General features: G+C 49.4%; 1 protein-coding gene and 1 long non-coding RNA gene across 5 annotated transcripts in view; one reads left to right on the top strand and one right to left on the bottom strand.

Moving 5' to 3' along the window:
- Window positions 1-18,754, bottom strand: part of SMIM7 (small integral membrane protein 7) — a 357,382-nt gene that overhangs the window by 60,754 nt on the left and 277,874 nt on the right. The gene's annotated exons all lie outside the window — the stretch shown is intronic.
- Window positions 6,280-16,438, top strand: LOC126942403 (uncharacterized). The gene is made up of 3 exons (XR_007721544.1): window positions 6,280-6,878; window positions 9,683-9,780; window positions 16,359-16,438. It is a non-coding gene; the product is annotated as an uncharacterized LOC126942403 (long non-coding RNA).

Raw genomic sequence — 18,754 nt, 5'->3', positions numbered from 1 at the left:
CTGGCTAACACAGTGAAACCCCGTCTCTACTAAAAAATACAAAAATTAGCCTGGAGTGGTGGTGGGCGCCTGTAGTCCCAGCTACTCAGGAGGCTGAGGCAGGAGAATGGCATGAACCTGGGAGGCGGAGCTTGCAGTGAGCCGAGATCGCACCACTGAACTCCAGACTGGGCAACAGAGTGAGACTCCGTCTAAAAAAAAAAAAAGTATTTAAATATTATGTATTATTTGGACACAATAAAAAATTGGAAAAAAATATTCTTTATCTTTGTTGCTTTTTTCTCTTTTTACCCTTCTCCCCCAATGTTGCTCCCTGTCCAGCGCCTCTCTGCACCCTCTCCCTGGGTTCAAGCTGCTTTTGGTCATTCGCGTGATGGCCTCCAGGGGGCGCTCTTTCCCCACTCATGCGCAGCCAGGCCACCTCCTTCCTCAGTTTAATTGGGTTTATTAACATCTCCCAGCTTAGATTCCTCTTCTGCAAAGTGGGTATTATAACGTTAACCACGCAGGGATGACGAAGGAAGTGCAGTTAATCCTTGAACAACACGAGTTTGAACTGCATGGGTGTACTTAGGTGTGGATTTTTTTCCACCTCTGCCACCCCTGAGACAGGAAGACCAAGCCCTCCTTCTCTTCTTCCTCCTCTTCCTCCTCCTTCTCTTTAGCTTACTGGAGGTGAAGACGACAAGGATGAATGCTTTTGTGATGATCCACTTCCACCTCATCCATAGTAAATATGTTTTCTCTTCCTTTGAAGTTTCTGGACGGGCACGGTGGCTCACTCCTGTAATCCCAGCACTTTGGAGGCCAGGAGTTCAAGACCAGCCCAGCCAACATGGCAAAACCCTGCCTCTACTAAAAATACAAAAATTAACCAGGCGTGGTGGTGGGTGCCTGTAACTCCAGCTACTCAGAAGGCTGAGGCAAGAGAATCACTTGAACCCGGGAGGCAGAGGTTGCAGTGAATTGAGGTCATGCCAGTGCACTCTAGCCTGGGCAACAGAGTGAGACTCCGTCTCAAATAATGAAACAAAACAAAACAAAAACCCAACCAAACAAAAAAACCCACCAGAATTTTTTGAGTGACATTTGCTTTTCTCTAGCTTACTTATTGCAAGAATACAGTATAGCATACATAGAATGTAGAAAATCAGTGTTCATCGACCATTTATGTCATCAGGTCAATAGTAGACTGTTGGTAGTCAAAAGTGACGTGCAGATTTTTGACTGCAGGGGTCAGCTCCGCACTCCTAACCCCTGTGTTGGTTCTAAGGTTGACGGCACAGAAATCCCCTAGCCCTGGGCTCGTGGTTACTCAATGCATAAGGATAATCATGATTTTTTTTTTTTTTTTTAAAGAGTCTTGCTCTGTCACTCAGGCACACCTCACAGCAGCCTCAAGTTCTTGGGCTCAAGTGATCTTCCCAACTCAGCCTCCCCAGTAGCTGGGACTACAGGCATGCACCACCATGTGTGGTAAATGTTTATTTTCTGTTTTTGTAGAGATGGGATTTCGCTATGTTGCCCAGGCTGGTCTCGAACTCCTGGGCTCAAGCAATCCTCCTGCCTCAGCCTCCCAAAATGCTGGAATTACAGGCGTGAGCCAACATTCCCAGCCACTATTTTTTTTTTTTTTTTTTTTTTTGAGACAGTCTCGCTCTGTCCCCCAGGCTGGAGTGCAGTGGTGTGATCTCAGCTCACTGAAACCTCTGCCTCCTGGGTTTGAGCAATTCTTGTGCCTCAGCCTCCCAAGTAGCTGGGATTACAGGCGTGCACCACCACGCCTGGCCAATTTTTTTTTTTTTGTATTTTTAGTAGAGATAGGATTTCACCATGTTGGCCAGGCTGGTCTAAAACTCTAGGCCTCAAGTGACTGACCTGCCTCAGCCTCCCAAAGTGCTGGGATTCCAGGCATGAATCACTGTGCCCGGCCCCAGCCACTATTTTTTAACAGTACAAAATTGAAGCATATTCTGATAGGGAATTTAAAACACTCAGTAAAGCAGGCAGAATAAGTATAATGAACCGAACCCCCCTCAACCACCATCACCCCCTACTCAACCTCGCCAACCCTGCCCCCACCCCATTAGTCTTCCTGTCAGGTATTATTTTGAAGCAAATCTCAGTTATCTTATCATTCCGTAAATATTTTGTTATATGTCTCTAAAACATACACACTTTTTTTTTTTTGAGACAGGGTCTCGCTCTGTTGCCCAGGCTGGAGCACAGTGGCATAATCATGACTCATTGCAGCCTCTTGGGTTGAAGTGATCCTTCCACCTCAGAGTAGCTGGGACCACAGGCACATGCCACCGTGTCTAGTTAATTTTTTAATTTTTTGTAAAAATGGAGTGTCACTATCTTGGCCAGTCAGGTCTTGAACTCCTGAGCTTAAGTGATCCTCCTGCCTTAGCCTCCCAAACTGTTGGGATAACAGGCATGAGGCACTGCACCTGGGCCAGACTCTTTAAAAACCTAACCAGGACGGGCATGGTGGCTCATGCCTGTAAATCCCAGCACTTTGGGAGGCCGAGGTGGGTCCATCACCTGAGGTCAGGAGTTCCAGACCAGCCTGGCTAACATGGTGAAACCCCATCTCTACTAAAAATACAAAATATTAGCCAGGCATGGTGGCAGATGCCTGTAATCCCAGCTACATAGGAGAATTGCTTGAACGTGGGAGGCGGAGGTTGCAGCGAGCCAAGATCACGCCATTGCACTCCAGCCTGGGCAACAAGAGCAAAACCCTGTCTCAAAAAAAGCAAAAACAAAAACAAAAAAAGAGAAACCTCGCCACAATACCACTGTCTCACTCCAAAAGCTTTACCAATAATTTTTTAATATCTATACTTTCCAGTTTAGCCAATAACTGTTGAGTTTTGGAATCATATGCGAATTTGACTGCTAGCTCACTTCTTTGCCAAGGAACCTTGGGAAATTGTTTAACTTCTTTGAAGCCTATTTTCTTTTTCTTTCTTTTTTTTTTTTTTTTTTTTTTGAGACGCCGTCTCACTCTGTCACCCAGACTGGAGTGCAGTGGCGTGATCTCAGCTCACTGTAACCTCCGCCTTCCGGGATCATGTGATTCTCCTGCCTCAGCCTCCTGAGTAGCTGGGATTACAGGCACCTGCCATCATGCCCAGTTAATTTTTGTATTTTTAGTGGAGACGGGGTTTCATCATGTTGGTCTGGAAGCCTATTTTCATCATCATCAATGAACTGGGACAGTAAATTGAAGTCCTCAGGTTGTTTGGAGTATTGGAAACAGTATATTTCCTAAAATTTCAGCACCCAAAACTTTGTTTCTTTTTCCTTTTTTTTTTTTTTTTTTTAAAGAGACAGGGTTTTGCTCTGTTGCCCAGGCTGGAGTGCAGCGAGGCAATCATATCTCACTGCAGCCTTGACTTTCTGGGCTCAAGCGATCCTCTCACCTCAACCTCCCGAGTAGCTGGGAGTACAGGCACGCACCACCACGCCCGGCTAATTTTTTGTTATTGTTGTTGTTGTAGAGATGGGGTCTCACTATGTTGCCCAGGCTGGTCTTGAACTCCTGGCCTTGAGTGACCCTCCCACCTTGGCCTCCCCAGTAGGTGGGACTACAGGAGCATGCCACGGTGCCTGGCAGCACCTGAAACTTCTTCTTCTTCTTCTTTTTTTTTTTTTTTGAGATGGAGTGTAGTCTGGCTCTGTCGTCCAGGCTGGAATGCAGTGGTGCAATCTCTGCTCACTACAACCTCTGCCTCCCAGGTTTAAGTGATCCTTCTGCCTCAGCCTCCCAAGTAGCTGGGATTACAGGTGCCTGCCACCATGCCCGGCTAATTTTTGGTTTTAGTAGAGACGGGGTCTCACCATATTGGCCAGGCTGGTCTCAAACTCCTGACCTCAGGTTATTCGCCCACCTCGACCTCCCACAGTGCTGGGATTACAGGCGTGAGCCACCACGCCTGACCAAGCATCTGAAACTTCTATCCCTGAAAATATAGTAACATTATTAAACAGAGTAACATTATTATTAAATATAGTAGCTTTATTATGTCTGTCAGTAGAGCAGTGATTCTCAAGGTGGGGCAGTGAGGGAGTGGTTGACTCTGTTCCCTAGAGGACACTCGGCAATGACGGAAAACACTTGCGGTTGTCGTGATTGGAGCATGTGCGTGCTACTTGCGTCTTGTGGGTGGAGGCCAGGGATGCTGCTCAACGCCGCACGTTGCATAGGACAGGTCCCCAAACAAAGGATAGTCTGGTCCCAAATGTCGGCAGGAAAGCCTGGTCTAGAGACAGGTTTCCTTAACGCTCACTGGAACCTTGATCTTGGAGGCCGAACTGGGATTGAATCCCAACTCTACCACTCATTGAGTGAAACTGGCAGGACTGATTTTTTGTTTGTTTTTGTTTCTGAGACGGAGTCTTGCTCTGTTGCCCAGGCTGGAGTGCAGTGGTGTGCTTTCAGCTCACTGAAACCTCTACCTACTGGGTTCAAATTCTTGTGGTTCAGCCTCCCAAGTAGCTGGGATTACAGGCGTGAGTCACCACACCCAGCTAATTTTTGTATTTTTAGTAGAGATGGGGTCTCACCATGTTGTCCAGGCTGGTCTCGAACTCCTGACCTCAGGTGATCCACCTGCCTTGGCCTCCCAAAGTGCTGGAGTTACAGGCATGAGCCACTGTGCCCGGCCTTGGAGTTTTAATGGTAATTAATCATGGCTAACATCTCACAGGCCCTTCCTGTGATGCAGGCGTGGTGTTAGTCTCACTCTCTGTATAAATGCGTTTCACTGTCTCACCAACCCAGGATGTTAGTGAGAAAATTCAGGTGCACAGTGGTGAAGCGTCACAGGCAAGGGACTTCACCTTTCCGCATCTTGTTTCCTTCATCCATGAAACAGGATCATAATGTCCATCTCTTGGGGTAATAACGTGGACGGCTAATGCCAAATGCCAACCAACTAGCAACTTCTAGACTGTGAGCAAATGGCATCTTTTACGAGAAGCCGTATCAGCCTGGCACACAATGGTTAACCACCAAGTCTGGGCTGAATGCCCGGCTAAGCTGGGGCCCGAGTGCAAACAATTTCTTTCATTATCCCAGTTGCTGGGAGAATTGGGCAAGGAGAGACACATAAAATACGTAAGACAAAAGTTACTAGGATAGCTAGGGGCTTGTCTTCTGGGTGGCGCCGAGGCCAGGAAACTCCTCTCTAACCTATTTCACCAGAGGAGTCTATATTGGCCCTTCCGCTACCAGCAAGGGCAAAAGAGAGGCTGGAGCCCCCAGGACAGCCAGAACGCTAACACTGCAAAGGGCCTCTGTCCTTACTGGGGAAGCCCAATCTTGCTTAGCTGTCTTCTTCAGCAACAAACAGAAGTCAAGAAAGAGAAACAGTTGTGGAGGAACCTGTTGTGATGATAATTTACTGAGCACCTACTATGTGCCAGGCATGCCAACCTTACCAGACAAGATCCTTGGGCTCATGGAATTCACTTTCTCATGGGAGAGACAAACAATAACACGTAGAAACATATCAGCTGGTGGTGAGTACCATGCAGAAAATTAAAATAGGGCGATGGCATTGGGAGTGACTTAAGGGGTCACTACGCAATGGGATGGTCAGAGACAGCCTCTCAGGAGGAGGTAGCATTGAAGCTAAAATGTGAATGACATGAACAGATGCAGCATAGAACATTAAGGTACAGGACGTGCAAAGGCCCTGAGGTTGAAATAAGCTAAATGCATTAGACTAGGGGTTCTCAAGTAAGGGAATTCTGCCCCCTAGGAGACATTGCAATGTCTAGGGAGACTTTTTTTTTTTTTTTTTTTTGAGATGGAGTCTTGCTCTGTTGCCCAGGCTGGAGTGCAGTGGCACGATCTCGGCTCACTGCAAGCTCCGCCTCCCAGGTTCATGCCATTCTCCTGCCTCAGCCTCCCAAGTAGCTGGGATTACAGGCACCCGCCACACACCCTGCTAATTTTTTGTATTTTTAGTAGAGATGGATTTCACCGTGTTAGCCAGGATGGTCTCGATCTCCTGACCTTGTGATCTGCCTACCTCGGCCTCCCAAAGTGCTGGGATTACAGGCACGAGCCACTGCGCCTGGCCGAGACTTTTTTTTTTTTTTTTTTTTTAGATGGAGTCTCAGTCTCGCTCTGTCGCCCAGGTTGGAGTGGCATGATCTCTGCTCACTGCAACCTCCGCTTCCCGGGTTCAAGTGATTCTCCTGCCTCAGGCTTCCAAGTAGCTGGGATTACAGGTACATGCCACCATGCCAGCTAATTTTTGTATTTTTAGTAGAGATGGGGTTTCGCCATGTTGGCCAGGCTGGTCTCGAACTCCTGGCCTCAAGCAATCTGCCTGCTTTGCCCCTCAAAGTGCTGGGATTAGAGGCGTGAGCCACCACATTCAGCCTAGGGATACTTTTTAATTGTCAAGACTTTGGTGGTGGTGGTGGCGGGGGGTGTGTGCTGTTGAAATCTAGTGGGTGGGGGCCGGAAATGTTTTGCAACATCCTAAAATGCATGGGACAATTACCACCACAGAGGATGATCTGGCCTCAAATGTCTGTCATACTGAGATGGAGGAAGCCTGGGATAGACAGTAGGAAAAAGCCTAGAGGTGAAAGTCAAGGTCAAAGCCTCTGATCCTCCTGCGAACATCAGGAGGCAGTAACCGAGGGAGTGTGGCCATGCCCTGAAGTGAATTCAGGTCCAAGGAGCCTGCTGCGACCCAGGAAAACGAGAGAAGGACCAGAAATTGTGGTGGAGGCAAATTCAAGGTCAGAAGATTGGGGAGGAGGTGCTAAGAGAGGTCTGGAGGGATGCTGGGACCAAGAACTGGAGCCGCAGTGAGATCAGCAGGCTGCAGCTAAACTGTGGTATCCGGGTGAGTTGTGGGAAGGTGGCTGGGTGGCTGGGCAGGGTTTATGGGGGCAGGGTCCCTGGAGGAGAGGGAGTAGACCAGCACTCGCTCCCTGACTCTGCCCTTCTAGCTGGTGAGAACTTTCTCATTCTAAGCTGCAGTTTTCTCATCTGTCAAATGGTGACACTCAACTCTACTTACTGGGCCTTTACTGTTGAGAAAATAATTAATTCTGGCCGCACATGGTGGCTCATGCCTCTAATCCCAGCACTTTGGGAGGCTGAGGCAGGAGGATGGCTTGAGGCCAAGAGTTCAAGACCAGCCTGGGCAACATAGTGAGACCCCCGTCTCTACAAAAAATAAAAAACTTAAGCCTAGCATGGTGGCACATGCCTATAGTTCCAGCTACTTGAGAGGTTGAGGCAGGAGGATGGCTTGAATCCTGGAGTTCAAGGCTGTAGTGAGCTATGATCATGTCACTGCACTCTAATCTGGGCAACAGAGTGAGACCCTATCTCTTAAAAAAAAAAAAAAAGCAAACTTAAAAAACTAGCTGGGCATGGTGGTGTGTGCCTATCTAGCTGGGCATGGTGTTGTGTGCCTGTAGTCCCAGCTACTCAGGAGGCTGAGGTGGGAGGATCACTTGAGGACAGGAGATGGAGGCTGCAGTGAGCCACAATAGTACCACTGCACTCCAGCCGGGGTGACAAAGCAAGACCCTGACTCTTTTTTCTTTCTTTGAGACGGAGTTTCGCTCTTGTTGCCCAGGCTGGAGTGCAATGGCACGATCTCAGCTCACCACAACCTCCGCCTCCTGGGTTCAAGCAATTCTCCTGCCTCAGCCTCCCCGGCATGCACCATCACGCCCAGCTAATTTTGTATTTTTAGTAGAGACAGGTTTTCTCCATGTTGGCCAGGCTGGTCTCAAACTCCCGACCTCAGGCGATCTGCCTGCCTCAGCATACCAAAGTGCTGGGATTACAGATGTGAGTCACTGTGCCTGGCTGACCCTGACTCTTAAAAAAGAAAAAAAAGAAAAAAAAAGAATTAACTCAGCAGGCCTGAGTTGTCCACACGCCACACGTTAAAGGTGTAGCTCTTGACCTGCTCCTGGGAAGTGACCTCTAAGCCCTTGGAAAGCGATAAGAGTGTCTTTGTTTACCTGGAGAGCCTTGGCTCACACTGGATACTAACAACACGACTTAGAGAGGGAGCTTTGAGTCATGCGATATTGGTTGACCCCTGGAGGGGCTGGGGATTAAAGTCAGCCATGCAGGTGATCAGTGATTTCTACATGACCAACCCCCAATAAAAACCCCAGACACCAAGGCTCAGGAGAGCTTTCCTAGTTGGTGCCAAACTATGCATGTTGTCACACGTCACTGCTGGGAGATTTAAGTGCTGGCCACACAACATCACTGGGAGGGGACAACTGAAATCTCACACCTGGTCTCTCCTGGGCCCTGCCCTGGATGCCTCTTCCTGTGCCTGATCTTATTTTATTTTTTGAGGCAGAGTCTCACTCTGTTGCCCAGGCTGGAGTACAGTGGCATAATTATGGCTCACTGCAGCCGCAACCTCCTGGGTTCAAGTGATTCTCTCATCTCAGCCTCCCAAGTAGCTAGGACCACAGACATGAATCACCATGCCCAGCTGATTTTTTTTTTTTTTTTTTTTTTGAGATAGGGTCTCGCTCCATTTCCCAGGCTGGAGTACAGTGTTGCGATCTTGGTTCACTGCAACCTCTGCCTCCCAGGCTCAAGTGATCCTCTCACCTCAGCCTTGTGAATAGCTGGGACTACAGGTATGCACCACCACATCTGGCTAATTTTTAAATTTTTTTGTAGAGATGGGGTTTCATCATGTTGCCCAGGCTGGTCTTGAACCCTTGGACTCCCAAAGTGCTGGGATTACAGGCGTGAACCACCATATCTGGCCCTGGATAATTTTTTATTTTGTAGAGACGCTGTCTCCCTTGTTGCCCGGGCTGGTCTTGAACTCCTGGGCTCAAGCAATCCCCCATCTCAGCCTCTCAAAGTGCCGAGATTATAGGCATGAGCCACTGTGCCTGGCCCCTTGGCTGATTTTAATTTATATCCATTCATCATAACCTATGAGTACCTATTTTACAGCTTTTTCTGTTTTGTTTTGTTTTGTTTTGTTTTGTTTTGTTTTGTGTTGAGATGGAATGTCGCTCTGTTGCCGAGACTGGGTGTGGTGTGATCTCAGCTCACTGCAACCTCCGCCTCCCGGGTTCAAGGGATTTTCATGTCTCAGCCCCCCAAGTAGCTGGGATTACAGACATGCACCGTCATGCCCGGCTAATTTTTGTATTTTTAGTAGAGACAGGGTTTCACCATGTTGGCCGGGCTGGTCTCCAACTCCTGACCTCAAGTGATTAGCCCTCCTTGGCCTCCTAAAGTGCTGGGATTACAGACGTGAGCCACCTTGCCTGGGATATAACACCATTTTTAAATTCTCTGAGTCCTAAGGAATCGTGGAACTTGAGGGTGCTCTTGGGGATCCCTCAATGGCAGAGTCTGTCCTGGGTGGACAAGGCAGGGAAGGGAAGTCGAGGCAGAGAGGATAGTAAGAGCAAAGATACAAAGGTTTGAAAATACAGTTGACTCAGTAGAATCAATATCACTGTTTTGTTGAGGGCTCACTACATGCTGGGCATTTTACAGACCTATCTCCCAACTGCCTTGTTGATGTTTTGTTCAAGGTGGATATTTTTGGCATTAATTTTGATCTGCGAACACATTGCGCTACCTCATGTATTGCTGCAGAGACGAGCGCCCTGAATGGCTCTTATTTTCATTTCACAGACTATGCGGCTGAGGCCCTGGGAGGGAGGCCACTTGTGTAAGTCCTCCAGGAGGGCGATGGAGGAGCCGGCATTCAAACCAGACCCATGGATGTCAAGGTACACGCGTGTTCTCTCTGCCTCCAGCGGTGGTTTGCTACTGCTGCGAAGAGATGGGGCAGGATTCAGGTCGCCAGGGCATTTCCTTTTTTTTTTTTTGAGACGGAGTCTCGCTCTGTCGCCCAGGCTGGAGTACAGTGGCCGGATCTCAGCTCACTGCAAGCTCTGCCTCCCGAGTTTACGCCATTCTCCTGCCTCAGCCTCCCGAGTAGCTGGGACTACAGGCGCCCGCCACCTCGCCCGGCTAGTTTTTTGTATTTTTTAGTAGAGACGGGGTTTCACCGTGTTAGCCAGGATGGTCTCGATCTCCTGACCTTGTGATCCGCCCGTCTCAGCCTCCCAAAGTGCTGGGATTACAGGCTTGAGCCAACGCGCCTGGCCGCGAGGGCATTTTCAATAATGTCAGATCATGGCTGGGCGGGGGGCTCACGCTTGTAATATCAGCACTTTGGGAGGCTCGGGTGGGAGGATCCCTTATTGCCAGGAGCCTGCCAAGTTCCAGCCTTGAACTCAACCCAGTGAGACCCCATCTCTACCAAAAAAAAATTTTTTTTTGAGATGAAGTTTCACCTCTGTTGCCCAGGCTGGAGTGTAATGGTGCGATCTCGGCTCACTGCAACCCTGCCTCCCAGGTTCAAGTCATTCTCCTGCCTCAGCCTCCCAAGTAGCTGGGACTACAGGTGTGTGCCATCACGCCCAGCTAATTTTTTGTATTTTTGGTAGAGACGGGGTTTCACCATGTTGGCCAGGCTGGTCTGGAACTCCTGACCTCAGGTGATCCACCCACCTCGGCCTCCCAAAGTGCTGGGATTACAGGCGTGAGCCACTGTGCCTGGCCAAAAATTTTTATTTTATTTTATTTTTTATTTTTTGAGATGGAGTCTCACTCTGTCGCCCAGGCTGGAGTGCAGTGGTATGATCTTGGCTCACTGCAACCTCTCTGCCTCCCAGGTTCAAGCGATTCCCATGCCTCAGCCTCTCAAATAGCTGGGGCTACAGGTGTGCACCATCATGTCCAGCTAATTTTTGTAGTTTTAGTAGAGACAAGGTTTTACCATGTTGGCCAGGCTGATCCTGGACTCCTGAGCTCAAATGATTCGCCCATCTTGGACTCCCAAAGTGCTGGGATTATAGGCATGAGCCACTGTGCCCAGACTCTAGACAAAATTAAAAAAAAATTAATCAGACATGGCCGGGTGCAGTGGCTCACACCTGTAATCCCAGCACTTTGGGAGGCCAAGGCGGGCAGATCACAAGGTCAGGAGATTGAGACCATCCTGGCTAACATGGTGAAACCCTGTTTCTACTAAAAATATAAAAAATTAGCTGGGCGTGGTGGTGGGCACCTGTGGTCCCAGCTACTCGAGAGGCTGAGGCAGGAGAATGGCGTGAACCTGGGAGGTGGAGATCACGCCACTGAACTCCAGCCTGGGTGACAGAGTGAGACTCCGTCTCAAAAAAAAAAATTAACCAGACATGATGGTGCACACCTGTAGTCCCAGCTACTTGGGAGGCTGAGATGGGAGGATCACTTGAGCCCAGGAAATGGAGGCTGCAGTGAGCTATGATCGCACCACTGCACTCCAGCCTGGGTGGCAGAGCAAGACCCTGTATCACATAACAACAAACTTCTGCAGGCAAAGATAACTAGCTAGAGTTTATTTATTTATTTAATCATATTGTTCATTTATTTATTTATTTATTTATTTTTGAGATGGAGTCTCCCTCTGTCACTTAGGCTGGAATGCAGTGGCACGATTTTGGCTCACTTCAACCTCTGCCTCCCAGGTTCAAGCGATGCCCCTGCCTCAGCCTCCCGAGTAGCTGGGACTACAGGGGCGCACCACCCCTCTTGGTTAATTTCTGTATTTTTAGTAGAGACGGGTTTCACCATGTTGGACAGGCTGGTCTTGAACTCATGACCTCAAGTGATCCATCTACCTTGGCCTCCCAAAGCAGTGGGATTACAGGCACGTGGTCGTAGCTCACAGCAGCTTTGAACTCTTGGGCTTATGCCATCCTCCCATTTCAGCCTCCCTAGTAGCTGGGACAACAGGCCACACCACCATGCCATGGCTACATTGTTTTTTGTATTTTTTTTTGAGACGGAAATTTCGTTGCCCAGGCTGGAGTGCAGTGGCAGGATCTCGGCTCACTGCAACCTCCACCCCGCTGGTTCAAGTGATTCTCCTGCCTCAGCCTCCCGAGTAGCTAGGATTATAGGCATGCACCACCACACCCGGCTAATTTTGTAGTTTTAGAAGAGATGGGATTTTTCCATGTTGGTCAGGCTTGTCTCAAACTCCCGACCTCAGGTGATCCGCCTGCCTCGGCCTCCCAAAGTGTTGAGATTACAGGCGTGAGACACCACTGCTCCTGGCCCATGTCTATATTTTTAAAAAGCTTTTTTTTTTTTTTTTGCAGAGATAAGGTCTCACTGGGTTGCCCAGGCGGGTTTTGAACTCCTGGCTCAAGTGATCCTCCCACCCTGGCCTCTTGAATAGCTGGGATTACTGGAACAAGCCACCGTGCCCAGCTACTAGAGTTGATTTAAAACTGTTTTCTTTCTTTTTTTCTTTTTACTTTTGAGATAGTGTCTTGCTCTGTCAACAGGCTGGAGTGCAGTGGCGCGATCTCAGTTCACTGCAACCTCCACCTCCTGAGTTCAAGTGTTTCTCCTGTCTCAGCCTCCCAAGTAGCTAGGACTACAGGCCTGTGCCATCATGCCCGGCTAATTTTTGTATTTTTCATAGAGACGGGGTTTCACCATGTTGGCCAGGCTGGTTTGAACTCCTGACCTCAAGTGATCCATCTGCCTCGGCCTCCCAAAGTGCTGGGATTATAGGCATGAGCCACTGCACCTGGCCTAAAACTGGTTTCTCAGTTTTTTAACTACTGCTGACAACTGGGGATGGATCATTCTTTGTGGGGGCTTCCTGGGCATTGTAAGATGTTGAGCAGCATCCCTGGTCTCTACTCACACGATGCCAGTATCATCCCCCACTCGTGGCAACTGAAAAGGTCTCCAGATATTGCAAGTGTCCCCTGGGGGCTGAATGGTCCCCAAGTGAGAACAGCTGGTTGAAATAGTACGTGCGGTGCCTGGACGTGGAAGGACTTTGCCTCGTGGGAGGGGGTGGTAAGGGCAGGATGGAGTGAGACTTTCGTCAAGCGTTTGTCTTTCTTGTCTGGGCTGTGGGGCTGGGCATGGCTCCCAGCATCTCCTCCGTACACCTGGGTTCAGGCTCAATTTACATGGGCAGGCCCCAGGGGACCCAGGTGTTCAAGAGGTTGGCTGGTCCCCGGGCCCAACTCCCAGCACTGGGAAACCACAGTTGCTGTGGCGACCACTGAGCTCTGAGGACGAGGAGCTGGGAAGAGGACTCCCGTGCCTAAAGGAGCCAATATCCAGAGGTCTTGGCGGGGAGGCCACTGTCTAATATCCCTCCATGAGTGCTTGCAGACCAAGGAAAGCAGTGGAGAGGAGCTGGTTCAGCTCCCCAGAGGCGCTGGAGGTGGTGGGAGCTGCAGGTCACTGGGGGAGCCTCGGAAGGTGAAACTGACTCCCTGTTCCTGATGGCCCTGCCCGGCTGGCCTCCCAGGAAGGCTGCCTGGCTGCTGGCGTGAGGTCTCTGAGCCCCGGGCCCTTTCCAGGGGAAGGGTCATCTCAGTGGGTGGGCAGCAATGAGCGTGGGCCCCCTTAGCCCGAGTACCCGCCGGCGGCTTCTGCAGGGTGAAGCCGGCCCCCTCCCACCACCTCCACCCACCGGTGTGACCATCTTCATCAGTTCCACGGTCTCAGGTAAGGTGCAGTGTATGGATGGGGGCTCAGAGGCAGGTGGGCACTCTCAGGCAGTGTCAGGGCGATGGGCACGGCTCATGGAGTCCTTTAAGAGACCTAGACGTGAACCAATACCGTGTTTCATGCCTGTAATCCCAGCACTTTGGGAGGCTGAGGCAGGTGGATCACCTGAGCTCAGGAGTTGAAGACCAACCTGGGCAGCATGGTGAAAACCTGTCTCTACTAAAAATACAAAAGATTAGCCAGGCATGGTGGTGGGTGCCTGTAATCCCAGCTACTCGGGAGGCTGAGGCAGGAGAATCCCTTGAATCTGGGAGGTTTCAGTGAGCCGAGATTGTGCCATGGCGCTCCAGCCTGGACAACAGAGCAAAATTCTGTCTCAAAAAACAAAATAAACAAACCGGGAGATGTTAGATAATAGCATGCTGCTACACAGCACTGCCCAACTCCACATTCAGTGAAGTCACTTGGCAACTTGATATTAACCAAGGTGGAGTATTTAAACCACGGAAATTGGCAGAAAATACAAATCGGATTTAAAAACATTTGTTTTGGAGAACATAGTATTATGGAACATTTGCCGGGGCATTGTTCTTTTTTTTTTTTTTTTTTTTTTTTTTTTGAGATGGAGTCTCACTGTTTTGCCCAGGCTGGAGTGCAGTGGTGTGATCTGGACTCACTACAACCTCTGCCTCCTGGGTTCAAGGGATTCTCCTGCCTCAGCCTCCCGAGCAGCTGAGATTAAGGCCATCTGCCACCATGCCCAACTAATTTTTGTATTTTTAGTAGAGATGGGGTTTCACCATGTTGACCAGGCTGGTGTCGAACTCCTGACCTCAGGTCATCTGCTCCCCTCGGCCTCCCAAAGTGCTGGGATTACAGGTATGAGCCACCGTGCCTGGCCACACCACTCTATGTATGTGTGCTCTCATAGAGATTACATCCTGGTTGGGGGAACGGACAAATAAATTAAGTAATTGCAGGCTAGGCACGGTGATTCCGGTGATTCACGCCTGTAATCCCAGCACTTTGGGAGGCCGAGGCGGGCGGATCACGAGGTCAGGAGATCGAGACCATCCTGGCTAACACGGTGAAACCCCGTCTCTACTAAAAATACAAAAAATTAGCCGGGCATGGTGGCGGGCGCCTGTAGTCCCAGCTACTTGGGAGGCTGAGGCAGGAGAATGGCGTGAACCTGGGAGGCGGAGCTTGCAGTGAGCCAAGATCGCGCCACTGCACTCCAGTCTGGGCGACAGAGCGAGACTCCATCTCAAAAAAAAAAAAAAAGAAAAAAACAATTCAGTAATTGCAGCTTGTGGGCTGGGTGCAGCGGTTCATGCCTGCAATCCCAGCACATTGGGAGGCCGAGGTGGGAGACTTGGGAAACCTCTATAATGTGAATGCAGCTCAGGTAGTGACTCATGTGGGAGCCTCCCGGACCCTCTGTTTCCTCCTCGAGAAGCCAGACTGAGAACCCAACTTGATAGAGTTGCTGTGAGTGGCGTATGATGTTGCAACTAACATTTATGACCAATGTACTGTGTGTTAGGCTTAAAAACTGCCAGAATCTTGCCACAGCTGCATGGCCCTGTGTGACCAGACCCTGCTCACCTCCTTAACCTTATCTCATGCAGTTACCTCCTTGTCTACCTGTTGTATCCACACCAGAACCCATAGATCTGGGAATCCACAGGGCCATGAGGCTGATATCAGGACTATCACTCTCACTGTTCCCTCTTCTCCTTCTTATTCTGATCCTTTGGGTCTCAGTGCAAACACCCCTTCTTCAGGGAGCCCTTCTCTGCCTCTCAATCTAAAGTAGATTTGTCCCACTGAGGTGGGTGGATTGCTTGAGCTCAGGAGTTCAAGACCAGCCTAAGCAGCACGGGAAGGCCCCATCTCTACAAAAAGTAAAAAAATAAAATAAAATAAAATAAAAAAAGGCTGGGTGCGGTGGCTCACGCCTGTAATCTCAGCACTTTAGGAGGCCAAGGCACCTGAGGTCAGGAGTTCGAGACCAGCGTGGCCAACATGGTGAAACCCCGTCTCTACTAAAAATACAAAAATTAGCCCAGTGTGGTGGTGTGCGCCTATAATCCCAGCTACTCTGGAGGCTGAGGCAGGAGAATCGCTTGAACCTGGTAGGCGGAGGTTGCAGTGAGCTGAGATTGTGCCACTGCATTCCAGCCTGGGCAGCAGAGTGAGACTCTGTCTCAAAAAAAAAAAAAAAGAAAAAAGAAAAAAGAAAAGAAAGAAAGAGAGAGGGAAGGAAGGAAGGAAAGAAGGAAGGAAGGAAGGAATGGAAGGCAGGCAGGCAGGCAAGGAAAAGAAAAGAAAGAAATATTTGTCCCTGTTATTCTCTAGCCCAGCCCACCCATGTGTTTTCAACAGCACTCTTCACAAACATAGGAAACATAGGGAGCCTAGGAAACATAGCGAGACTCCACAAAATAAATAAAATAACTGCCTATTGCCATTTTTTTCTTTTCTTTTTCTTTTTTTTTTTTTTTTTTGAGATGGTGGCGGCAGATGAGGCTTTAATCGTAGGCCAGGCGCAGTGGCTCACGCCTGTAATCCCAATACTTTGGAAGGCAGAGGAGAGACGATCTCTTGAGGGCAGGAACTTGAGACCAGCCTGGCCAACATAGCGAGATCCCATTTTCCACAAAAATGGGGAAAAAAGACAAAAGTCTATCAATAAAATAAAAGCAGAGCTATGAGACTGGGAAGAGTTCTGGGTCCTTTCCACTAATATCCTCCATGCCCTTCCCTGCAGATATGGACGCAGAGAGGGAAGCCCTGCAGAGCACTGCCTACCCCGAGGTGCAGAGCTTCTGCCAGAAGCACGGCTTGATGTTTGAGGTAACCGCAAGTCACTCTGGGCTCCATGCTTTTTTTTTTTTTTTGACACGTAGTCCTTGTTCTGTCGCCAGGCTGGAGTGCAGTGGCACGATCTCGGCTCACTGCAACCTCCACCTCCCAGGTTCAAGCAATTCTCCTGCCTCAGCCTCCTGAGTAGCTGGGACTACAGGCACGTGCCACCACGCCCAGCTGATTTTTGTATTTTTAGTAGAGATGGGGTTTCACCGTGTTGGCCGGGATGGTCTTGACCTCTTGACCTTGTGATCCGCCTGCCTCGACTCCCCAAAATGCTGGGGTTACAGGCGTAAGCCACCAAGCCCAGCTCCATGCTTTTTTTTTTTTTAAAGACGGAGTCTCTCTCTGCCACCCAGGCTGGAGTGCAATGGTGCGATCTCGGCTCACTGCAACCTCGGCCTCCAGGGTTCAAGCTATTCTCCTGCCTCAGCCTCCTGAGTGGCTGGGATTACAGGTGCCTGCCACCACGCCCGGCTATCTTTTAACACGTTATTGTTGAGTTTTAGAATTCACAATGATTTTTAAACAAAGGGCCCACATGTTCTTTTTGCACCGAACCCCGCAGATTCTGTAGTTAGTCCTGGGGATCCAGCTGTGGAGATAAAAATCCTTGGGACTATAAAAAAACAGGTGGGATCAGGCTCGGTGGCTGACACCTGTAATCCCAGCACTTTGGGAGGCCAAGGCGGGCAAATCGCTTGAGGTCAGAAGCTCGAGACTAGCCTGGGTAATATGGTGAAACTCCGTCTCTACTAAAAATATAAAAATTATCTGGGCATGGTGGCTCATGCCTGTAGTCCCAGCTACTCAGGAGGCTGAGACAGGAGGATCTCTTGAACCCGGGAAGCGGAGATTGCAGTGAGCTGAGATCAAGCCACTGCACTCCAGCATGGGTGACAGAGCAAGACTCTGTCTCAAAAAAGAAGAAAAAAGAAAAAGACAGGTGGAGGGGTTACAGCCGTGCGCACCTTGCTTGGTTAGCGTGGCAGGCGGTGTAGAAAAGTAGGTAGGAGCGAATGCTTTGGAACACAGATTCATTGCTGCCTCCCTTGCAGTGTGACCTTGGGCATGTCATTTAACTGTCTGTCGTTGTTGCTGCTGTTTTTGTCTTGCCTTCAGGGCTTCCTGGCCCTCTTCGTACTGGGCTTCAGGAGGAGTATAAGAGGTCTTTGGGATTTGGGGGATGGGGGATGGGTATGGAGGTTGGACATGTCTTTTTCTAGAATGCTGATGGTGTACCTAATTGGCACAGTCCCAAAACAGTAGGAGCCCCTAACAGTGCCTCCTTGTTCCAATCTCTGGCTAGGGAAATTTTTTTTTTTTTTTTTTTTGAGATGAGGTCCAGTGGGCGACAGAGCAAGACCTCATTTCAAAAACAAAGAAACAAACAAAAAAAAAGGTACAGTGGTGTGATCTCACAGCTCACTGCAACCTTGACTTTCTGGGCTCAAGGGCTCCTCCTGCCTCAGCCTCCTGAGGAGCTGAAACTACAGGCATGCACCACTATGCCTGGCTAACCAGGGATGTTTCTGCCTGCACATTTCCTTGTGGAAACTGATGAACCATCTTTGGAGTCTCAGCTTAACTTGAGGCTGCCTCCTTGCTATTTATCAGAATGATTCATTGCACCAAAGTCCCATTTGGTTAAAAGATGAGGTCAGGCATGGTGGCTAATACTTGTATTCCCAGTGCTTTGGGAGGCCAAAGCAGGAGGATTACTGGAGGCCAGGAGTTTGATACCAGCCTGGGTAATATAACAAGATCCCGTCTCTATAAAATTAAAAAAAAAGTGAGCTGGGTGCGGTGATGCCCACCTGTAGTCCCAGCTACTGGGGAGGCTGAGGCGGGAGGATCACTCGAGCCCAGGAGTTTGAGGCTGCAGTGAGCTGTAATGGAGCCACTGCACTGTAGCCTGGGTGCCAGATTGGGATGTTGTCTTAGAAAAAAAAATCTGGGCCGGGCGCAGTGGCTCATGCCTGTAATCCCAGCACTTTGGGAGGCCAAGGAGGGTGGATCACCTGAGGTCAGGAGTTTGAGACCAGCCTGGACAACATGATGAAACCCCCTCTCTACTAAAAATACAAAAATTAGCCGGGTGTGGTGACGCACACCTGTAATCCTAGCTACTCAGGAGGCTGAGGCAGGAGAATTGCTTGAACCTGGGAGGTGGCGGTTGCAGTGAGCTGAGATCATGCTACTGCTCTCTAGCCTGGTGACAGAGCAAGACTCCGTCTCCAAAAAAAAAAAAAAAAAAAAAAAAAAAATCAAGTGGATCTTTGGGTAAAAAAGAAAAGA

The sequence above is a fragment of the Macaca thibetana genome, chromosome 19 (assembly GCF_024542745.1).
Source record: "Macaca thibetana thibetana isolate TM-01 chromosome 19, ASM2454274v1, whole genome shotgun sequence".
Classification (NCBI taxonomy): Eukaryota; Metazoa; Chordata; class Mammalia; order Primates; family Cercopithecidae; genus Macaca; species Macaca thibetana.
The sequence above is the reverse complement of the archived record's forward strand: the minus strand, read 5'-3'. Positions and strand labels throughout refer to the sequence as shown.